This window comes from Prionailurus viverrinus, chromosome F1, assembly GCF_022837055.1.
Source record: "Prionailurus viverrinus isolate Anna chromosome F1, UM_Priviv_1.0, whole genome shotgun sequence".
Taxonomy (NCBI): Eukaryota; Metazoa; Chordata; class Mammalia; order Carnivora; family Felidae; genus Prionailurus; species Prionailurus viverrinus.
Window position 1 is genome coordinate 59,100,556 of NC_062577.1, and position 21,990 is coordinate 59,122,545.

Here is a 21,990-nt window from a genome sequence, read left to right on the forward strand (position 1 = left end):
TTAGGCATTTTGAACGGGATTAGAATGAAATATTTTAAACATAGAGGTCTTTTCCAGAGGACTTGTCATATAAAAACATATAGTAACTGAATTTAAAGACCTCTGGAAAGAGAAATATCTATAATCTATCTAGATCTATATCTATCTATATATCTCTCTATAGTATTTGATGTCATTATTTACAGTTTGATTATAAAGTATCTATTTCTCTTTCTGTTACACAGATAAGAAAATGAGCCTCATTAAATACCTTTAAAAATGGTATTTAATGCATTAAAATGCAAAAGTACTTTCAAAAACCAAGTGAAATTGAGAAGGAAAGGTCCTGTAATGTCTAAAGAACTCTGATTTCTCAATATGTGATTCAGTGGAAGGCAGCAGGCTCATCACCACAGAAAATAAAGTTTGTTATCAACCCAGTGATAGATGAAGTGCTGCAATGGAAGTATTATACTCTTACTAGAGAAAAGAGAATTGTAATCTCTTTATTAAATCCTGTTGCCATCCAGCTGGCCCATAATTTGTGAGCAATCAAATAAATGCTGATTTATTTGTTTAAGCTGCTGAATTTCACAGTAGTTTGTTACGCAGCTATAGCTAGCCGAAACACATCTCCATAGCCGACAACTTATGTCACAGGCTCCTTGAATTGGTAGACACAGAATCAGCAGTGAACTCAGCAGAATTACAATGTGAAATTGGGCTGTGATGAACACAGCTTCACTTTGTGGTAGAAACTTAGAAGTGATTGAGAGAGATAGGAAAGTTCTCAAATTCTCCCCTTTTCACTCTTTCGTCCTTTGTAACATTTCTCAAGCACCTGTGATGGAAGGAAGTGACGATAGGAATGAGTAAGTCATTGCCTTTGTCCATAAGATGCTCACAGTACATCGGTGTGTGTGGGTAAGTGCAGGGGGCAGGCAAGTAAATGAACAATTAAAGGATGTTTATAAGACTGTCACTGATGTATGAAAACACAGAAGGAGCACAGTGCTTAATTCTTCCTGAGAACATAATGAAGATCTTTACAGAAGATACCTCATTTGAGTTTTGAAGGAATAGTTTAGAATGTTGATACATAAAATATGATCCACGGACCAGCTGCATCGGCCTTACCTTGGAGCTTCTTAGAAATGCAGAATCTCTGAATCTTGACCAGACAGCTGAAACAAAATCTCATCGAAACGAGATCCGCAGGTGATCTCTACACACAGTAAAGTGAGGGGTATAGTTACGATTAGAGTAACTCATTTTGTCTGCACATTAGAATCATCTGGGGAGTTCTGAGACAAAAGTCATGTCCAGTGTCACTATATCTAGAGTTTCTCACTATCGCCACTGGATGGAGCCCAGACACAAAGACATGTGCAATATTCAGCGCCCAGCCCGTGGTATGGCTACGTGCATGTGTTAGATTGTTAAGTTGTTCATGAGTTTTGGATCTCATGGGCTGATCTCAAGTATAGAAAAGTGGGCATGTGAGATGGAGTTCTGAGATTCTGAGAAATTCTTCCAACTCTCCAAGGTACAAATATGGAGGTTCTGGAAATGGTTATGATGACTTTGTTGATGCCTGGGCCCTAAGCAAGCTTGAGTGGCAAAAATTGGAATACTGGGACACATGGGCATAAATGAGATTGCCAAGGTCCCCAAATGTAAGAGTTGGAAGCCGGAGGGCAGGGTAAAGGAGACAGATCATATCTGGAGATCTACTTGTCAAGATGGCAATTAACAAGGCTTGTTGGCCATTTTTGGAGAAGTATTATAGATGAGATGGTGTCAGGAAAAGCTTCATTAATTTATGCGGCATCTTTATATTTTTTTTTTTTTGTCCATTTCTGCATCTTGTCTGCCCTGGCTCTGCTTGGAGAGAGAATTTAAACCCCAGAATCTGTCATTGATGGATATTACAGGTCCCATGGCATTCTCACTGTATCCATTGCAATGTTTGGGCCAAGTTCCAATCAGAAAATTACTTTCTATTGACTGTAAATTTTCACACCTCTACCATGAAGACTTCTCATAACACATACTCTCTAAATGGCTTCAGGTCCTGCCTGAGACCAAGTATGACACATACCCTCAAATGGGTTTCAAATTGAGCCACAGCCTTGGCTAAACATATTTTAATGACAACACATAACATTCGGGTCATCGAAAGAATATTTCCCCCTTCATATGATACATGTGTTGCTGGCATAAAATTATATGACTTACGTCCCCTTTCAGCGTTGGGAGGGTCGAGAAATCATTTTCACTTTCAGTCTGAAATTACTCTGTGGTATAAATTATTACTCACAGTTCAAACACTTGCTGTGTTCAGCCCAGAGGTGGCTGCCTTCTCAAGGCTCCGTGATTTATGGGCGGAGGCAGAGGGCGAGAGTGCCTTTGAGCAAACATGTACCTGCCCTGTGTTCCCTCTGTCAGATGCAACAGAGGGTTGACGAGGGGGTTCCCAGCAAACAAACGAATCAGACAAATCATGGAGAATCTTTGAGCTCCGTTGGCATGGATGAGTCGGTGTAGGAGGGTAAGGACGGTCACTGGAGACGTCTCTTCTGTTCAACTCGTTCCGGATTTTGTGTGTTGGGTCCCTCAGGACTGGACCGAACGAGAATCCGGAATGACCTAGGAGGCAGATACGGATTTTAGTGCTGGCTCTTGCCTTGCTAACTTTTGAGCGTGAGTGATTAACATCTCTAAGGCTCCATAACCTCAGTGATAAAATGGAGATCGTAGATTTCCTGTTAATTCGCAGGTTATTGTCTCCCTCATAGAGATAAATTATGGGAAATATCGTTTGACCTGTACACACGACAGATGCATTTATTAGACGAGGGGCGTTATTATGACGTACAGTTGGTTCAACTCGAGGGCTCAGCGCCGCAAGGGCTCCAGCCGGTTCACCGTGACCCATCAGAGGTGTTCGCAGTCCTACTGGAGCCTTAGACTGTCACGCGCCCTCCGTCTTCGCATGCGGTTGGAGTTTGATATGGCTTTATCTCGAGAAAATTTTTTAAAAATGTCCCTTTTCGGTTGCAAAGGAAATAGATATCCAGATCCTAGCCTCCTGCAGAAAATGCGAGGCCGGATTAGTAACTGTCCGTAAGGAGAGCGCAGAAGATGATGAAAGGACAAGACTGTTTACCATTTTTGCGAACGCTTCATTACTTGCGTTAAATCTCAAAAGGCAGAAGAGCCGATCTTCGGCCAGTGGGAAGATTTTGAAATTTATAGCTAACGATACTTTTAAAGAGCGGAAGAGGGGCATTCAGGCTGTTTCTCTACCAAAAGTTAATACCTCCATAAGCGTGTTTGCCTTAGGAGGAGCTGGGAGCCCCACTCGTGTGCAGAGCAGAATTACAATCGAGCCGCGTGGTAAGCAGGGCCACCGAGGCTCGGTTTCTCCCTGCTGCTGTCATCGCTGAGGGTCCGGATTTGAACGGACACGTGTGTGTATTTAGAGGAGTATTTACCTCTGGCGGAGTCAGTGAAAGGTCCTAGCCACCCAGACACACAACAGACTAAAATGTGCAAAGGCCTCTTACACAGTCAGGCGCGGTGGAGTGATGTGTGGTGGGTGGCCAGGCGACCACCGGCTTCTGTGGCTGCGAAAGTGGGGAGGCTTCCGGAGAGTTCTGGGATTTCTAATTAGGGGTCATCTCCCCATGAGCCACTGCTCCTGTAGATTCGACTTTTTTTTTTTTTATTCCCTTCCTAAATTCGCTGTTCACCTTTAGATCTACATCTCTCCTCTCTGGGTACTTACGATGAATTTCTTTTCACGTGGGAGACCGAGTCCATTTTACAGAGAGGAAAGTGGGGTACTTAGAGGAAAAGTGGCTTTCCTCAGATCTCCCAAGGGATCTTGGTGGATTTTTTTTTTTATTTTTTTTTTCAACGTTTTTATTTATTTTTGGGACAGAGAGAGACAGAGCATGAACGGGGGAGGGGCAGAGAGAGAGGGAGACACAGAATCGGAAGCAGGCAGGCTCCGAGCCATCGGCCCAGAGCCTGACGCGGGGCTCGAACTTACGGACCGCGAGATCGTGACCTGAGCTGAAGTCGGACGCTTAACTGACTGCGCCACCCAGGCGCCCCTATGTGGATTTTAAATAAAGGCACCTGCCCCTCCTCCATTCTGAGTTTCAAAGTTCTTTTGTCTCCAGTCTACTAGCCCCTCTATTATGTAAATGCAGCAGCCCCCCACCTTCACCCCCAAGACACTCTTCTGAGGCCTTAGTAACTGTTAGAAGAACATTATATAAATAAAGATCAGTGTGTTAAAGGTCATATCTTTGCTAGGGCCTATGTTGGGAATTGTAGGGTTTTGAGAGCTGCGGTAGCTGGGGTTAAAAATTCTCCGGGGTGAGAGGGCCTCCCTATCCATTAGCTTCGGATGTGGATCTCCTCATCGGTGGCCAAACAAATCAACCAACCAGAGAGCTCCTAGTAGAGCATATCAGATATTTCTGGTGTGTTTTCATCTAAAATGGTAAAGTATAAAATATGTAAAAGTATTATATTAATACATAATATATATGTTCTATCTTTATATAGCATTATATACATATATGTACACACAACATAATAGATACATGTATAATAATTGCTGTAAATCTATTTTCAAGTTTCTCCTAAAAATCAGACTCACAATTTGGTTCCTTCACGTTGATATTGCTCATACGTATCTAATATAATAGTCGGTTTCTAGAACGCTGGTGCTATGTAACTTGTCAGGACCACGTTGGGGCTTGGAAGTGTCCTTATAAGGTGGAGATTCTTTAGAACCCAGCTGCTTGGCATGCCGACTCTAGCAAGATGCCGAGGACCACGGTGCAGGGGAAGGTAGCAGCCTCTGAGGACAGTATTCTGTCAAAGAAGGTGTCTCCGAGGAAGGGATGATTGAGCTGCATGATAAAGGGCAAGCATGAGTTCAAGAGGCCGAGAAAGAGAGACCATTCCAGAAGAAGGCCCAGGAGAAGGAGCAGGCATAAGAAATCCAGTGCGGGTGGGTGCATACGTGTGTGTCGGTGCGGGGAGAGGGAGATGAGGCACTCAGTCTATGGAGGTATAGAGAGAAAGAGTTTTGTCTTCCAAACGGTGGCACTTTTATTTTATCCTGCAGCCATTAAAAGGTTTTAATACAAGGAGTTACAAGATGTATCCTGGATTCCATAGAGATAGCCTAGCAGTTTCCGGGAATGACTCTTTCCCATTTGCGTGGCTTACCTAAATATTTGGCATTTCCACCGAACCTCGCACACGTTAAATAATGTTTGGGGACGATGCTTTGGAGGGGGTCACAACTGATTGATGTCACCGTGTTAAAAGAAAGAGGAAGTGGCTTTGTAGCCAAGGCAGCTGAGTCTTTCTTTCTAGGGACAGCCGGTCTGTGTGACTGGAGATGCTGAATTGAGTGAGAGCTGTCTGTTAAATACCTCCTTGTATTAGCAAAGCTCCTTGAGTGGCCTTGAAAATCACTGAAGTGCCAGAAAGCTTTATAATCCAGAGCTTAAGTTTACTTCAGTGATATGTCGCAGGAATTGTTAAGTGAATAGACGCGACCTGTCTGTTCACCTTAACAAGTGAGAGAGGCCAGGCCGACAGTCTCTCCTGGACCGGGAAAATATGTGTGGAGGAAGAGGAGCAGATTGGGAAGTAATAGCCAAACCAGAGGAAAGGCTGAACCAAGCACCGAGAGTCCCGGGAAGAAAGAAGTAAGGTTCCACTCACACACAATCTGGTTTGTGCCGAACATAACGGAGCGTCTCCTGTATAATTTTGGTTTGTGTGGTTGTAAGATTTTATGGGCTCCTGGAACCAAGAAGGAAGACCAAAGAGGAAAGTAACTGTCAACACATGTTCTTAAGGAAAGCATACATTTCCATTCAACTGGCATCCAGGCACGGTGCTGACATAATAATTTTCAGGCAAAGGTGTGAGATACATCTCTTTATACGGGGCTTCAATCAACCACTGGAACTCCCTGTTGTAAGGGTGGGGAACCAAATGTGGGTTAAATGAAAATAATTGAATTCAGGGAAGAAGGTGCTAGTGTTAGTGGAAGCAAGAGCAACGATTGTAAATTTTTCAGAGCCACAGAATATAATCGTTATTCCAGACGAACCTATTTCTTTCCTTCTAATCATCCAATATAATGTGACTTCAAAGAAAGGTGCTGATCTATCTTTGAGAAAAAAGTGAGAGCAAGACATTTTCTGTAGGTCATTATTTCCAGCAGTTAAATTCAATGGAAAGGAAGCCTGGGCCGGGCTTGGCTACCCACTATGGGTTGTTGTTCCTACTGGAGCTGGCTGGATCCTTACTCTGATTTCTGGCAACCAGAGCTGTGTAGCACGTATCGAACATTTCAAATTATGTGCCAAGTCCTCTGCCAAGTTCTTTATGTAGATCATGTTACCTAATGCTCACAGCACTTCTCCAAGAAAGGCCCTATTACTGACCCAAATTCTCAGAATGGGAGACTGCAGCTCACCATGACAGTTCAAGGTCAGACCATCTATAAGTGGCAGAACTGGGATTTGAACCCATGACTACCTTCCTCCAAAGCTCACAGTCTTTACTACATTAGATTACGAGTTTAGTCTTTTCTGTGCATTGAGTTTCCCTGTTCACCTATGTCTGGAACTGCATGCCTTTTCCTTACTCTGTTCTTAAAGACCCCAGGCCGTAACTATTTGTGCTCAGGCATGATAACCCGGTAGGCAGACATTACCTCAATGTGAATTATTCATTTCCAAATCCAAGTTTCCTGGAGAGTCATCTGAGTTTCGGAAAGGTACGAGGAAAACTCAGGAACACCTGATCTCTAGAGTGGGGAAATGTATATTTTGAGATTTAGCCTAAGCTTTGATTAACTTTTAATTCATTTTTCATTTCAAGAAATACATTTTGTTATTCAAGTCCCTGAAATAATGGATTGCACGTTAGAGATTATTAGAAATTAAACAGCATACTAATCAAAACTTCAAAACACTGCAGACACTTTATAGGTTTAGAAGCTCCAGTGAATGGAGCCCATTCAACTCGTCACTGGCGATACTATTTTTAATAAAGTAACTTGCAAGAGGCTCTAATTTATTCATCGGAAATACTTCTATTTAATGACTTTATAGTACATTACACTCTAGCAGAGAACGATCATATTTCATGGATTTCCCCATCTCAGTAAATGGCAACACTCCATCCAGTTTCTCAGACCAAAATCTTGGCATCTTGTCCTTTTGACTTCCTTGTTCTGACCATCCATCATTGCTACCTTTGAATTATATCCAGAGTTTAACCACTTCTCCCCGTGCCCACCACTTCCTCCTGGCCCACGCCGCCATCATTGCTCACCCGGACTCTTGCAATAGCCTCCCAGGTAGTCTTACCTCTGTGCAGTCTATTTGTCACACAGAGACCACGATGATCTTCTTAAAATGCAAATGTGTTCCCCTCACTTCTCTGCCCAAAGCCCTCCCACTGACTCGGAATAAAATTAAAACTCTTGACAGCGTCCTACAAGCCTCTACATGATCCATTTCCAGCACATAGAAAACTCTATGCTCTTGTCTCCTATCTTCATCTTCCTCCTCACTCATCATATTCCAGCCCCACTGTTCCTCAGGGCCCTTGCACACCTGGTTTCCTATGTCTGCAATACCTTTCCCCCAGTTAACCACATAACTTCACTCCCTGACGTTCTTCTAGTCTTTGCTCAAATTCTGCCTTATCAGAGAGATCTTCCCTGATAATAACATGTAAATATGTTGCAAATATATGTGAAATTTTAACATAATTTCCGATACTTCTTCATTTCCTCATCCTATTTTTTTAAAACTATAATTTATAACATAATATAGAAAGGCATTCTGAAAGATACGCAACTCGCAAGTTTATAAAGTGAAAGCAAAGCCCTGTGTATCTATCACCCAGGATAAGAAATAGATCATGGTTAGCATCTCGGTGTTGAAGATCCGCTATAATCTGCTCTCAGGAACCACCCCATAAAGGTAACCAATCTTGGGAATTTTATGGTAATCATTCCCTCGTTTTCCTTAAAGTTCTGCCACCTGAGTGTGTAATATAACAATATAGTTAAATTTGCCTCTTTGAATTTCACATAAAACGGAATCACACTATGCATTTTTTCCCTCGCCTGACTCCTTTCGCTCAGTATTTCGTCATTTGGTTGTGTGTAGCTCTAATTCCCCCCTGTTCATTGCAACATCTTGTTCTATTGTGTGATTATTTGTAGCTTCCTTATCTTCCCCTCTTACTGTTGCACATTTCAGTCCCTGTGCTGCTATGAACATTTTTGTATGTGACTCTTCATGCATATGTGTGCGGACTTCTGGTGAGCCATATACCCGGGAGTGGAATTTCTGGGTCACAGGGTATGGAGATGTTAAATTTTAGTTAATCATTCCAAACCGGTTTTTAAACGGCAGTGCCAGTTTATAACTTCACCAGCAGGGAGGGCGTGACAGTGTTCATCAACCCACATCCGAGCCAATAATTGGTATTGTCATTAAAGAGATTTTTTTTTTAGGGGCACCTGGGTGGCTCAGTGGGTTAAGTGTCCGACTTCGGCCTCGTGGTTCGTGAGTTCGAGCCCCACATCAGGCTCCCTGCCATCAGCACAGAGCCTGCTTCGGATCCTCTGCCCCCTTTTCTCTCTCTGTTCCTCCCCTGCTTGCTATCTCTTTCTCAAAAATAAATACACATTAAAAAAAAAACACTTTAAAAATAAAAATGAAAAAAGTGTTTTTAGCTGATTTGGTCGGGGTGTAGTAGCATTTAATTTTAATCTTAATTTTATTTTCTCTGGTTACTAATTACACTGAACACTGGTTTCTTTTTTAAAAAAATTTTTTTTTTCAAAGTTTATTTATTTTTGGGACAGAGAGAGACAGAGCATGAACGGGGGAGGGGCAGAGAGAGAGGCAGACACAGAATGGGAAACAGGCTCCAGGCTCTGAGCCATTAGCCCAGAGCCCGACGCGGGGCTCGAACTCACAGACCGCGAGATGGTTACCTGGCTGAAGTCGGACGCTCAACCAACTGCGCCACCCAGGCGCCCCCGAACACTGGTTTCTTAAAAAATATTTGTTAGCCCTTTGACTATTCTCTTTTTGAAGGACCTGTTCAAAACATGGTCCATGTTTGTATTCGGTTTTTAGTTGTTATTTCTTAATTAACTTAGGGGAGCTTTTTACATATTCTACATTATCCCTTTCTCATTATATATGTTGAATTTCCCCCATACTCCAAGTTTTCCCTTTACATTCTCTTACTATGCCTTTAGATGAGGGGCGTCTGGCTGGCTCAGTCAAAGAAGCATGTGACTCTTGATTTTAGGGCTGTGAGTTTGAGCCCCACATTGGGGGTAGAGGTTACTTAAAAATGATGCTTTTAGATGAAAAGAAGTTTGTAGTTTTAATATACCCCAATTACCAGTCTTTTCCTTTAGCATTTGACTGTTTCTTATGTTCTGTCCACTGCAAGGTCACGAGTATCTTCCATCAGCTTTATTGTTTAACCTTACACATGTAGATTTACGGTCTAACTGAAGTTGCCTTTTATTTATTTGGTTTTTGAAGTAGAAGTCAGCATTCATTTTTTAAAATATGGATATTTCAGTAGGCCCAAGTGCATTTACTGTTTTCCACTGATCTAGAGCGTTACCTTTGTCAGAAATGAAAGACCAGCTCTCAGATGAGCTTAATTGTCGCAAATCCGTAACATCTTGATATCTGGTAGAGCAAATTCTGTCAAGTCATAACTCTTCCTTCACTGGTTTAAATGATTCTTTGCCATTTCGGGGCACCTGGGTGGCGCAGTCGGTTAAGCGTCCAACTTCAGCCAGGTCACGATCTCGCGGTCCGTGAGTTCAAGCCCCGCGTCGGGCTCTGGGCTGATGGCTCAGAGCCTGGAGCCTGTTTCCGATTCTGTGTCTCCCTCTCTCTCTGCCCCTCCCCCGTTCATGCTCTGTCTGTCTCTGTCCCAAAAATAAATAAACGTTGAAAAAAAAAAAAAATGATTCTTTGCCATTTGGACTTTCATATCAAGTTGAGAATTATTTTGACCAGTTTCACTAGATACAGATACATCCCCCCCCCACCCCCGAGACACACACCCCTTTGGGGAATTTTGATTGTAATTGTTAAAAGTTAAAGATCAGTTTCGAGAGTCTTAGTACCTTTACGACACTGGTATTGAGTCTTTCAATTTATGAACATGCTATAATGCCCATTCGCTTAGATCTTTGTTTTCTCTCAATAATATTTTGTAGTTTTCTGTGCAGAGATCTTACACAATTTTGTACATATTCATAGGGACTTGATACTTTTTGATACAATGACAAATGGCATTAGTTTTCCATTTTTTTTTCTGGTATGTTTTGTATAGAGAAATGCACTTAATTTTTGTATATTGACCCTGCATCCAGTAACCTTGCTAAATACACTGTCATTTCTTATTTGGATTTTTTTTTTCTATAGGGAATTATACAGTCTGCAAATGAGTTGTGTTTCTTTACTTTTAATCCTTACATCTTTTATCTATTTTCCTGTCTTACTAAACTGGTGACGATCTCCAACACAATGACAAATAGAAGTTGACCTAGAAGGCATCATTGACTAAATCTTTATCAAAAGGGAAAACTTCACATTTCATAAATAAATATGATGCTTCCTTTATGTTGTTCTGAAGATATACTTTGTTAGACTATGGAGTTTCTCTTCTATTTCTCAATTTTTAAAAACCATGAAGAGATGTTGATTTTTATCAAATAGTTTTTCCTTTATGGAAAAATTCTTATTACTTTTTTTATTCTGCTAAGGTGAATTGCACTACATGTTTCACCTGCCTTACATTTTTTAAATAAACCAGATTTGTGTAATATACTTTCCTTTTTATGTGTCACTGAATTCATTTTGCTAACATTGTTATGATTTTTATTTATTTTTTTATTAAAAAAATTTTTTTTCAACGTTTATTTATTTTTGGGACAGAGAGAGACAGAGCATGAACAGGGGAGGGGCAGAGAGAGAGGGAGACACAGAATCGGAAACAGGCTCCAGGCTCCGAGCCATCAGCCCAGAGCCTGACGCGGGGCTCGAACTCACGGACCGCGAGATCGTGACCTGGCTGAAGTCGGACGCTTAACCGACTGCGCCACCCAGGCGCCCCAACATTGTTATGATTTTTAATCCACTTGAGTAACATTAGTTTGTAATTTTCCTCCCTTTTTTAAAAAAAGTTTATTTATTTATTTTGGAGGGAGGAGGGACAGAGAGATAGAGAGAGAGAGGGCAGGAGGAAGAGAGAGAGAGAGAGAGAGAGAGAGAGAGAGAGAGAGAATCCCAAGCACGCATGACCCAGGGCTCAAACCCACAAACCGTGAGATCATGATCAGAGCTGATATCAAGGGTCAGACTCTTAACCAACTGAGTCTCCTAGACTCTCCTGTAATTTTCTTTTCTTATAAAGTTCTTTTTCAGTTTAGATATTAAAATGATTATGATTTCATAAAATGGATTTAAGAATATTCTCTCTTTCATTTTCTGAGAGAGTTTGAGTAAGATTGGTGTTATTTCTTGCTGAAATGTTTGTAAGAATTCACCAGTAAAATAAATCATCTGGGACTTTCCATTTCTTTGGCAAAGTTTTTACATAATAGATTTAATTTCATTAGTACTTTCAGAATTATTTAGATTTTCATGCTTTTTCCTTCTGTTAATTTCGGTAAGTTGCATTTTTTAAAAATAAATATTTCCAGTAATCTAAAACTTACATGTATCTGCATACATATGTTCACACTATAGTTTTTAAAAAATATATTTGATTATTGATTATTTGAGCCTTGTCTATTTTTTTCCTTGATCAATCTTTCTAGGAATTTATTAGTTTTATCAGTTTTTTCAAAGGGTAAGTTTGACTTTGTTTATCCTCTGTATTAAATCTTTTGTTTGTATTTCTATTATCTCCTTCCTTCTCCTTTTTTTTAATTTCTTGAGATGAATATTAATTCTTTGATTTTCAGACTTTTTTCTTGTATATAAATTTATAGAAATAAAATTTTCCCATATGATGGTTTTGATTGCATTCCAAAAGATTTGACATATATGATTTATATTATTTGGTTAACAATATTTTATAATTTCATTGTTTTTTTTTTTCTCTGACCCATAGCTTATTCTGAAGTATATTTCTTAATTTCCAATATTTGGAGATTTTTTCCAGTTTTTAAGCTAGAAAAGAGCAAACTTTGTATGATTTGAATCTCTAAAACTCATGGGGACCTTCTCAATAATCAATATATGGTCAGTATTGTAAATATTCTGTTTGCTACAGAAAATATTTTTTGCAGTTACTATAGTATTCTATGTGTATAATATGACAAGTTGCTAGTATTGTATGTGTTGGACGTCTTGCTGACATTTTAAAACCTCCTTGTTGATATAAAATTAATCATTTGATATTCTACCGATATTTTTGCTTCTTTTTTCTATGAATTACTGAGCTAGATGTGTTAAAACTCCACCAGACCAAGTAATTTTGCTGCTCATTATGGTTCTTGCCTTTTTGTTCTCTATAATTTTATCTTGTTTTGTTAGGTAAATGTACATTTAGAATTCTTATTTTTCTTTTGACTTACATTCCATTTCATATACTTTTTTCTTAAAATTTTTTTTTACATTTATTTATTTTTGAGAGAAAGAGAGAGAGAGAGAGAGCAGGGGAGGGGCAGTGAGAGAAGGAGACACAGAGTCCAAAGCAGGCTCCAGGCTCTGAGCTGTCAGCACAGAGCCCTACATGGGGCTTGAACCTGTGAACCATGAGATCATGACCTGAGCCAAAGTCAGATGCTGGACTGACTGAGCCACCCACGTGCCCCTCATATATTTTTTTCTTTAGCTTGTCCAAACTGTTCTCAATCCAATCATTCTTAATATTGGCTGTCATATGTCTTTTTTCTTTTAATTCTGTAAGTTCCATTTCAAAAATATTTTTAGAACTCTCCTGAAATTCCCAATCTTATTTTATTTCCATGAAAATGATAAGCATATTTATTGTAAAGCCTGTATCTGATAACTCCAGCATTGACACATCCCTGTTGGCTGGTTTCTCTTATTTGTTGTTTCTGCTGGCTTTTATTTAGAATATCTGACTTTCTCTTGCCGCTGGGTTCCTTTTGATTGTATGCTGTGCATTGTATTTATAAAAGTGTTGGTAACAATAATTTGAGATCAAATATTTTTGCAGTCTTCCAGAGAGGATTTAAATTGTCTTTGGCGAGGCTTTGGAAGCATTAACCTTTGGACGTCATCTTAATCCAAATTCAGAGACTGAATGTGCTAGAATCTGGGCTACAGTTCCCTCAAGAGTGGCCTCTTCCCAGTTCATTCTCATGCATGGGCGTGGCTTTGCACATCCAAACCCAAAGAGGAGGAGTTAGTTACCATGATACTGGGTGGACCCAGACTCTACTTCCTGTTCCTGTAGTTCTGTGTAGCCTTTCGAAAGCACAGCTCAGTCTTTAGTGCTCCCTCTGGAATTAGCTAGCATGCCCTCAGAAAACAAGCCATACTCACACGACACCCATCTCCCTAGGTCTCTGCTTTCCCTGATGTGGTAATTCCTTACTACTTGTTGGTTCTCAAAGGCCACCAAGCAGGGTTTTGTTTGTTTATTTACTTATTTTTATCTTAGAGAGATAGAGAGAGAACACGAGGCTCGATCCCAAAACCCTGGGATCATGATCTGACCCCAATTCAAGAGTCAGAAGCTCAACTGACTGAGCCACCCAGGCATCCCCACAAAACAGTTTTAAATAATATCTTGTCCAGCTGTTTTTCTCCTAGGTAAGATTTCTTCCACATTTCTCGGTCCATTAATTCTGAACTATATTTTTCTTGGCAATACTCATCATCACCCCATGTCAAATTGGGAAAAGCTTTGTACCTTCAACTAAATAAAAGAGATTTAAGAATTTTTTTTTTATAATAAAACTATATTTCTTGGAAGCATAGTTTTTTCTTCTCTCAAATTTGGGAACTCTAAAAAGGCATTCCCCAAACTCTTTTGGACTGAATAACTGGGATTTAAAAATACTGTTTTTTTTTTCTCTTATTGTAAAGATTGTACGCTTTTATCCAGAAAATATAGATCATAGAGAAAAGTTTAAAGTCTTCTTTAATAATGTCACCAAGCAATAGTCCTCGTGAGAAGTTTTGTTTGTAGTGTCACAAACACACATACACACACACATGCGGATACACACACATGTTTTGAAAACTGGGATAACACTATAGGATTATTTTATAACCCAACTTAATTCAACAATATACTGTCAATATGTTTTTTCACTGTTTTCATTTTATCATTCTTGTGAAACAGAAGTTTTGGTGGTGACATATTAATGCAACATAATAGAATTAACTGATTTCCAATTATTAGATGTTACAGTTGCTTTCAAAATTTTGTTATTTTTGTCAACTGAAATGTACATTTTTATATTTGTTTTTCCAGGTATGTATATATTTTATTAGGTTACATTATTAGATATGAAATTGTTGCGTCAAAGATTATTTAGAATTTTGAAGCTTTGTTATATCATATATATCATGTATGTCATATATATATATGATATGTATAATGTTTATTTTTGAAGGAGTGAGAGAGCACGAATGGGGGAGGGGCAGAGAGAGAGGGAGACACAGAAGCCAAAACAGGCTCCAGGCTCAGAGCTGTCAGCACAGAGCCTGACGCAGGGCTTGAACTCACGATTGGTGAGATCATGACCTGAGCCAAAGTCAGACACTTAACCAACTGAGTCAAGCAGGTGCCCCTATAATTTTAAAACTTTTAAAAATTTTGTGTTAATTTATTATTTAACTGCTATACTAGAGTAACTTTCTTCCCTATATCTATTCATATATGGAAATTCTCCCTAAACAGCAAACTTTACCACTTTGCTGAGTGAAATATTATTCTTTCTTCCTTAAAAGATATATGTATTTGATCTATTGTCAGGTTGACTGTATATTCATGGTTTTGGCTTTTTGTAGTGTTTGTGTGTGTGTGTGTGTGTGTGCACGCATGTACGTGGGCATGTGTGTGTGTGCATTTTTGTGTGTTCATTCTTCAAGGCCTTATTCATATTCTTTTCTATGTACTTGCTTTTCTGATTATTTAGGAACTGTATTTATACTACGGATGCTAGTCTTTATATGCTGATGGTCTTAGCTCTTTCTCTTATGTAGGATAAGCTATTTCTCTACTTGCACACTTGCTTTTTTATTTTGGTTTTGGTATTATTTGTTGAATGTGCAGAAATTTAAATTTTTAAATTTGGTACACGGAAGTCTAAATATATTTAGATTTTTGTTTCTTCTCTTTTTGTTTATGCTTTGGAACACTAAGTATGAAATCATATGACATAAATCTATTTTTTCATATATTATACTAGTTCAGCTAAATTTTGTTTTGGTGTTGAAGTATGCACAATCTATGCCTCCCAAATAATTAACCAAATTTCCCAGAATTAATTAATTAAATAATCAGTATTTCTCTGTTACTTTGGGATGCCAGCTAGTTTTTTAAAAAAATTCTGTTATACCACATTATAATGGTTATGATATTGTAGCTTTATAATATGTTGTAATTTCAAGCAATGAGAATCTACCTTTATTTTCTTCTGAAATTTCCTAGCTGTTCCAGCCTCTGTAAATTTCAAAGTGGAATTAAAATAATCTTGCAAGTTCTAAATAAGTATGTCTTTTGGATTTTGAATGTAATCACATTATGTCTATAAATAAATTTGGGGGTAATTAATATTTTAGCTTTATCAGGATTTGCCATCCAAGAACACCAATGTTTCTCCATTTATTCAGTTTTTAAAATATATATCCTTCAGAGAAGTATTCGTCCTTTTCACTTATATGTAACTTTTAAATATATTCTTAGGTAGTTTATTTTGTTTTATTGTTATTTGGTCAATTTTTTACAATGAAATTTACTCATTGATTTTTATTGTTGTATTTTTACATAATTATTCTGCAACTAGTCATTTATTGAACTCATAAATTTCTCAATGTTTATTTGATTTTTCTCAGATTTAAAAAATATATAAACCATTTCTGTCTTATGAAGATAACATTTTTGTCTCCTTGCTGAAAGTTACACCATTTGATTACTTTTGAATATCAATGTCACAAGTTAGGAATGTCCGATTCATTGTAGATAAGTTAAGTTGGGCAGACTAGGAAGTCCTGGGATCTAGAGCTGTAAGAGGCCAATAAAGTGGGTTAGGTATTGGAGGGAACAGTCACAAAGGCAGATATGATATCTGTTTGGAAACAGTTGTATTGAAGGTCCAGCACAAAATAGAGTTGGCATTTTATCAAGATGGATATGGGATGGAGAATTTCAGAGCAACAGTTGATTGTTCCGAGACCCCAAATCAGAGTACACCAGTGGGAAAGAGGGCAGGCCCACAGACTGGGGTTTAACAATTTGGCTCAAATACCTAGAAGGGGAACTGGTCAAAATAATGATTAAGATAGGAACCTAGTTCTAGAAGATGTTTGACACAGTTGGGCTCTATTGTCAGGGGCATAAGAGACAGATTGTCTACATGTAAAATTTGATGCTGAATTTTTTCAACACTGAGCTGTATTTAATAAGTATCTCCTGCCTAAGTGTGTAACTGGTCGTATAGACTAGAATGGGGTTGAACATGCATTTAGAGTTCAAGTCCCTCCAGATTCGGAGAAATAAAAAGGCAGGCTCCGGGATCCAGGAAGGCTATGGCGACCACACATAGTCACACACACTTACACACATACAAACAAACACAAAAACACACCACACACACATTCACACACACATGCATATACACACAATTACATATATGAATTATATATATATATATATATATATATATCTGTATATCTGAAATGAGTAAGTCATCACGGGTAATCAAGAAAACATAATGGGAAAATTGCATGCTGATTCAGTCTGCAACCTGTGACTAATAATTATAGGGGCTTGTTTTTATTAGGGAGTGTTCTTTTTCATTGTTCAGATTCCAGGGAGAGACATTCCTTAAAAGAACAACTTCTGTAATTATTAGATTGTTGTTTGGGGATCAAATCATTATCGTGTTTTTTCTACTCAATTTTTTCTTAAGTCTTCTAGGTGCCACGCACTGGTGGTGGGATAAAAAAAACACAAGAGAGACAGGGCCTGTTGCATACCTTCTGGTCTAATGGGACAAATACTCACGTAAGCACAAAAATCAACATGAGGGAAATAGGAGGTATGTGAGGAGGAGCAGGGCAACCTGAAGGCTGATATGGCAGCGAACTTGACCCGGCTTTTGGTAGAATGAACAGGATGGAGGAGGGCATCAAGCAAGAGGGAACACGTGCTACGTCAGCTGCAATCTGACGGTGAAGAAGGGGTTTCAGCAGTAATGGAGTGGGAGAGAAGCGCTTCAAAGAGACAACTGAACGTGCAGAGACTCCATACCTGCTTTCTAGAAACAAGAAGTTTGGCGTGGGTAATAAATTATCTTGCGGGGACTGCTAATGGGTTTGGAGGCAGCTGAACTTGTCAGGTCGCTTTGGGGAAGCAGGGCATGAGGTGGGGGATGCGTCTGTTGTTGCATTTCAGAAGTCGAGATTTGGAGCGTGGATTGGACGAGGACGGAATGGAGCAAGAGCGATCGGTTGGCTGGCTTTTCCTAATTCAAGCTAGAACCAAGTGCACCTTGGAGAAAAGCAGTGACAACGGAGGCTGTCTTTATTTTCAATTTCCGCTATCCTCATTTTGTATGTATGCTGCATTTAGTTGTTAATTAATTAAATTATTTTATAGAGTTTGTCTTTCAATGAGTAAAGTTACTTTCTGTGTGGGCTGAATGACAACGCTCCCCAAATGTCACGTCCTAATCCCTGAAGGCTGTGAATGTTACCCGACATAACAGAAGGGCGTTCGTCGATGTGATTACATTGAGGATCTGGAAATGGGGAAACCGTCCAGGGTTATCTGGGTGGGAACTTGGAATCACACAGGATCTTACAGAGAGAGGCAAGAGGATCCACTAACTGTCAGGAGGTGGGACGATGGAAGCAAGAGGTCGGAGTCATATGAGGTCAGAAGCCAAAGAACCCAGGCGACCCCCAGAAGCTAGAAAGGCAAGGGGACAGATTTCGCCATTGAGCCCACGGAAGGAACCAGCCCTACTCACACACTGGTGTCAGCTCTGTGAGACTAATTTGGGACTCTGGCCTCCGGAACTGTAAAAGAATAGATTTGTGTTGCTCTTAAGCTGTGAAATTTGGGATCATTTGTTTCTGAGAGAAGGGAGAGAAGAATAGGTGAGTATTCGAGGGTGCAATGTATGTGGTACCATGGCATCCGCTTAGCCTGTCTGATAGGATGGATGTGTTCAGATCACGTTATGTGGGCAGTTATTCCAGGGCCCAAAGACACTTTTTTTAATGAGATGTTTAACCATATTTCCTTTGTCGTAGAACATGTTGCTCATTACTCAAATAATAACTCGCTATTGCAACGGAAACAGGCAGAACACCAGGCTTTAAGAGCTATGGTGTTGGAGTCTCACAGAGCCACATGCGGCAGTTTTAAGAACATCGTGGGGGAAAAAACAGTTTCTCTGTGAAAAAGGCAGGACTCAGAGATTATAGCTAGAACACGTGCAAAGGGGGCGCCTGGGTGACTCAGTCAGTTAAGCCCCTGCCTCTTGATTTCGACTCAGGTCACGATCTCACGTTTCTTGAGTTCAAAGCCCACTTTGGGCTCTGTGCTGCAAGTGTGGAACCTGCTTGGGATTCTCTGTCTCCCTCTCTCTCTGCCCCTTCCCCGCTCAAGCTCTCTCTCACTCAAAAATGAATTTAAAAAATTAAAAGCCAATAAAAAAAAGAACACGTGCAAAAGATAAACTTGAGCTAAAGGCTAAAGAGCTTAGAAAGGAACCCAAGAGAGCCAAACCCAAGGAAAGCATGAGGAATGTGTTAGACAAGCAGAAGCGTATCTAGATTGGCCCAGGCCTCCTCCTACCCCCAGATCAGTAAGGACGAACCAGGGGTTCCTGTGAATCACTCGTTTTACTTAAATATTTCTAGCAGATGAATTAGGATTCCTAATATTCAGCATGGTTTGAACCATTCTTCATTCCTCTTTTCGTTGTCTTCAGGAGATTCTGCCTCCCAGAACATCGTGACCTGTGCTCTCCATCTACAGACAGCTTGGATGACGTAGAATATACGGGAAGATTAGTGACAAAATAGGAGTGCACAAAGTGGGCAGAACCATGGAACAGCCTAGCAACCACACGTTGAAATTAAAAAGACTGGTTTCTATCTGGTTATGCTCTACACTGCGCAAGTCATTAATACCAAATCCTGAAGAAAGGAAAAGGCGGGCGGGGGGGGGGGGGGAGAGGGAATCGGGTCCCACCAGTGACCTATGTTTCGGGTGATTGGCCTAATCCCCACTGCTGGGCAGGAATCTCTCATTTCCTGCCCCTGTGGCCTCGAGCAGCTGGGTCTGGCCTGGTTCTGAGTGTCGTGCTCCCAGGAAGGGGCAGGCGGCCTCCCACTTTGGCCCAGCCCGGAAGCCCTCAGCAGATTGGTAGCCGGGCTCTTGAGCGAGGGTCATTTAAGTGCCCTGAATGTGACTCCTGCACATGGTGATTCTCTGTGCTCTGGCCCTTCAGGTTTTCCACAGATGCTTGTAAATCATTTGTCATCTCTCTAGCTGACAAAGAAACCAAAAGGATCCTTCATGAGTCAATGACACTCATTTTTTTTGAAGGGCAAATTTCTCTGGTCGCCCCATTCTATCTTGACAAGGACAGCGGCAGACCCTGCTCTGTGAATAATAACGGAGTCGCCGGGGAGAGCAGATACAGAGCCACCCTGTCCCCCCCACCCAACCCAGGAGCCACAGAAATGCAAGTAAGGGCCAAGTGACCCCACAGGAGGTAGCTGGGATCCTAGGCTGAAGGGAGTGGGGAGTGGTGCCCCAGGGCCTGGGACAATCCCAATTTGTGCGGCTACTGTGGGCTAAGAGAGAATCCGGAGGGAGTCTGAGGACAGGAGCCACAGAAAAAGGGGAGACTGCAGGATTACAGTCCGGTCCCCTCCCCAAAACTCTGGGGCTGGTTGGGAGAAAGGGTTAAACTCCCATAAGACTCGCTTTGGCCTTGACTGCCCACACTCCCCACCTCCCCCTCCCCAACTCGCTCACATTTCTAAGACGTCCCCTGTGCCGAATTCTTATTCAACTTCAAACTGACAAACTGTTTTTAATCTTTTCCTTCTATCCAGCCTGGAGATTGGGAAGCAAAAATCAATACCGGTTGGCAGGTGATCAAGCTGCTTCAGACTGGTGTGAGGAGAGAGCAGAGAGTGAGGGCAGGAGGACAAGGTGGGGGGAAGGAAGGGGGGAGGGGGCAGGAGTTTGACTAAGTACCATGAATTACTGGCTGGAGGTCCAAAGGGCTGTGATTTCTCTGGCCTTGAGCAGGGGAGCTTGGGAATGCCATTAGAACAATTAGGTCAGGAGTTCACAGCTGTTAAGGTGCCTTTGGAGAGAGGCACTGAGAATTTTCCTGACAATTCGGTGGGAGAGGGGGTGGGAGGGAGGGGCGGCAGGAGAGGGGCTCCATCTTTCTGTGGTATCCTTCCAGGAGGGACCTGATAACATCAGTACCACACCACGAGGCCAGCGGTTATTTTAAAAAAGAAAAAAGCGAAAAAAAAAAAAAAGAAAAAAGCATAATCGTCTTCTTAATTCAGTTTAAAAAATAACATTTGAAATATTTTTAAGGGACGCTCAAGGAGGGGATGGCAGGAAGGAGGCAATAGGGCAAGGTGCTCACCCAGGCAGCCCTGAAACCCAAAGACCTGGGTGTTCAGTCTTCCGTCCTGACCCAGATGCACTGACCCCTTGTTACTTACCAATATTCTGTAAACTCCAATAAGGCAGCGGATCCTCATGTATCCAGGTGGGAGTTAGGATGTGTGATCTTTCGTTGAAAAGCTGCAAGAGGAAGATCAAAGCCCAAAGCATAGTTGCGGCTGCCATAGCCCCGAAAGCCACGTTCTGTGCTCCTGTGACATCACAATACGCGATTTGGAGATTTTTAACTAAAGGCCCCCGGGTAGCATTTCCTTTCCTCGCCATTTGGGCCACGGTATCGCCATCCTGTTAATTTTCTCGGCGCAGGGACGATACGGAGAAAACAAAGAGTCAAATGTTGGCCTCTGAATGTCTCCAAGTGGGCCTCTAGTGTGGATTTCGTGGTAGGTCCAATTCCTCGGTGAAAAGAGACTTTTCAATATTGGCACGATAGTGGGTGTAGACCTTTAGTCCCCTTGCTCCCCACTCCTAGGAAAGGGAAACCAAACTCTTCTAAGCATGGGCCAAAGAGGCTTTGTCTCACTAGGAGACAGGACAGCAGAACAGAGGGCAGTTGATGGTCACGTGGGTCCTGCATAGTGTCCCTCATCCGCCCAGGGCTTGGATAGGCAGAAAGTACAGACCCAGGTCAGTGTCAAGGGGATCTCGGAGGGGAAGATCACTGCACCGTATTTCCCAGGGTGTAGCCCGGAGAGGCTGCTTACCTGATCTCCAAGTGCCAGGCCAGCTGTTTGTCAGAACAGACCAGCCGCAAAGGATGAGAGGCATCTGGGAGGCGTGAAGATAGCCTTACGAGGCGATGAGATTCAGGACACGCTACGCCAAAAGATGGCTCCTTGGCACATTGAGTATTTGAAGCCGGAGAGTTTGAGAAATGGCGTGTGCAAAAACACTAGTCTGACCTTCCCCTGAAGCAGGTCCTAAAACCCTCACATGTGAGGTGCCCACCCTGTTCTTGGAGGAAAGGAGCATTTATTTATTTTTTAATTAATTAATTAATTAATTTATTTATTTACTGTGGAGGAG

General features: G+C 41.1%; 1 long non-coding RNA gene across 2 annotated transcripts; it reads right to left on the reverse strand.

Moving 5' to 3' along the window:
• Window positions 1–504: 504 nt before the first annotated feature.
• On the reverse strand, window positions 505–21,087 carry LOC125155726 (uncharacterized). Of its 2 annotated transcripts, none has more exons than XR_007148329.1 (5): window positions 21,003–21,087; window positions 4,655–4,910; window positions 2,405–2,628; window positions 1,117–1,204; window positions 505–820 (listed from the first exon to the last, which is right to left on the reverse strand). It is a non-coding gene; the product is annotated as an uncharacterized LOC125155726 (long non-coding RNA). The 2 variants fall into 2 exon arrangements; XR_007148328.1 differs by lacking the exon at window positions 21,003–21,087 and adding an exon at window positions 6,740–6,828.
• Window positions 21,088–21,990: the final 903 nt, after the last annotated feature.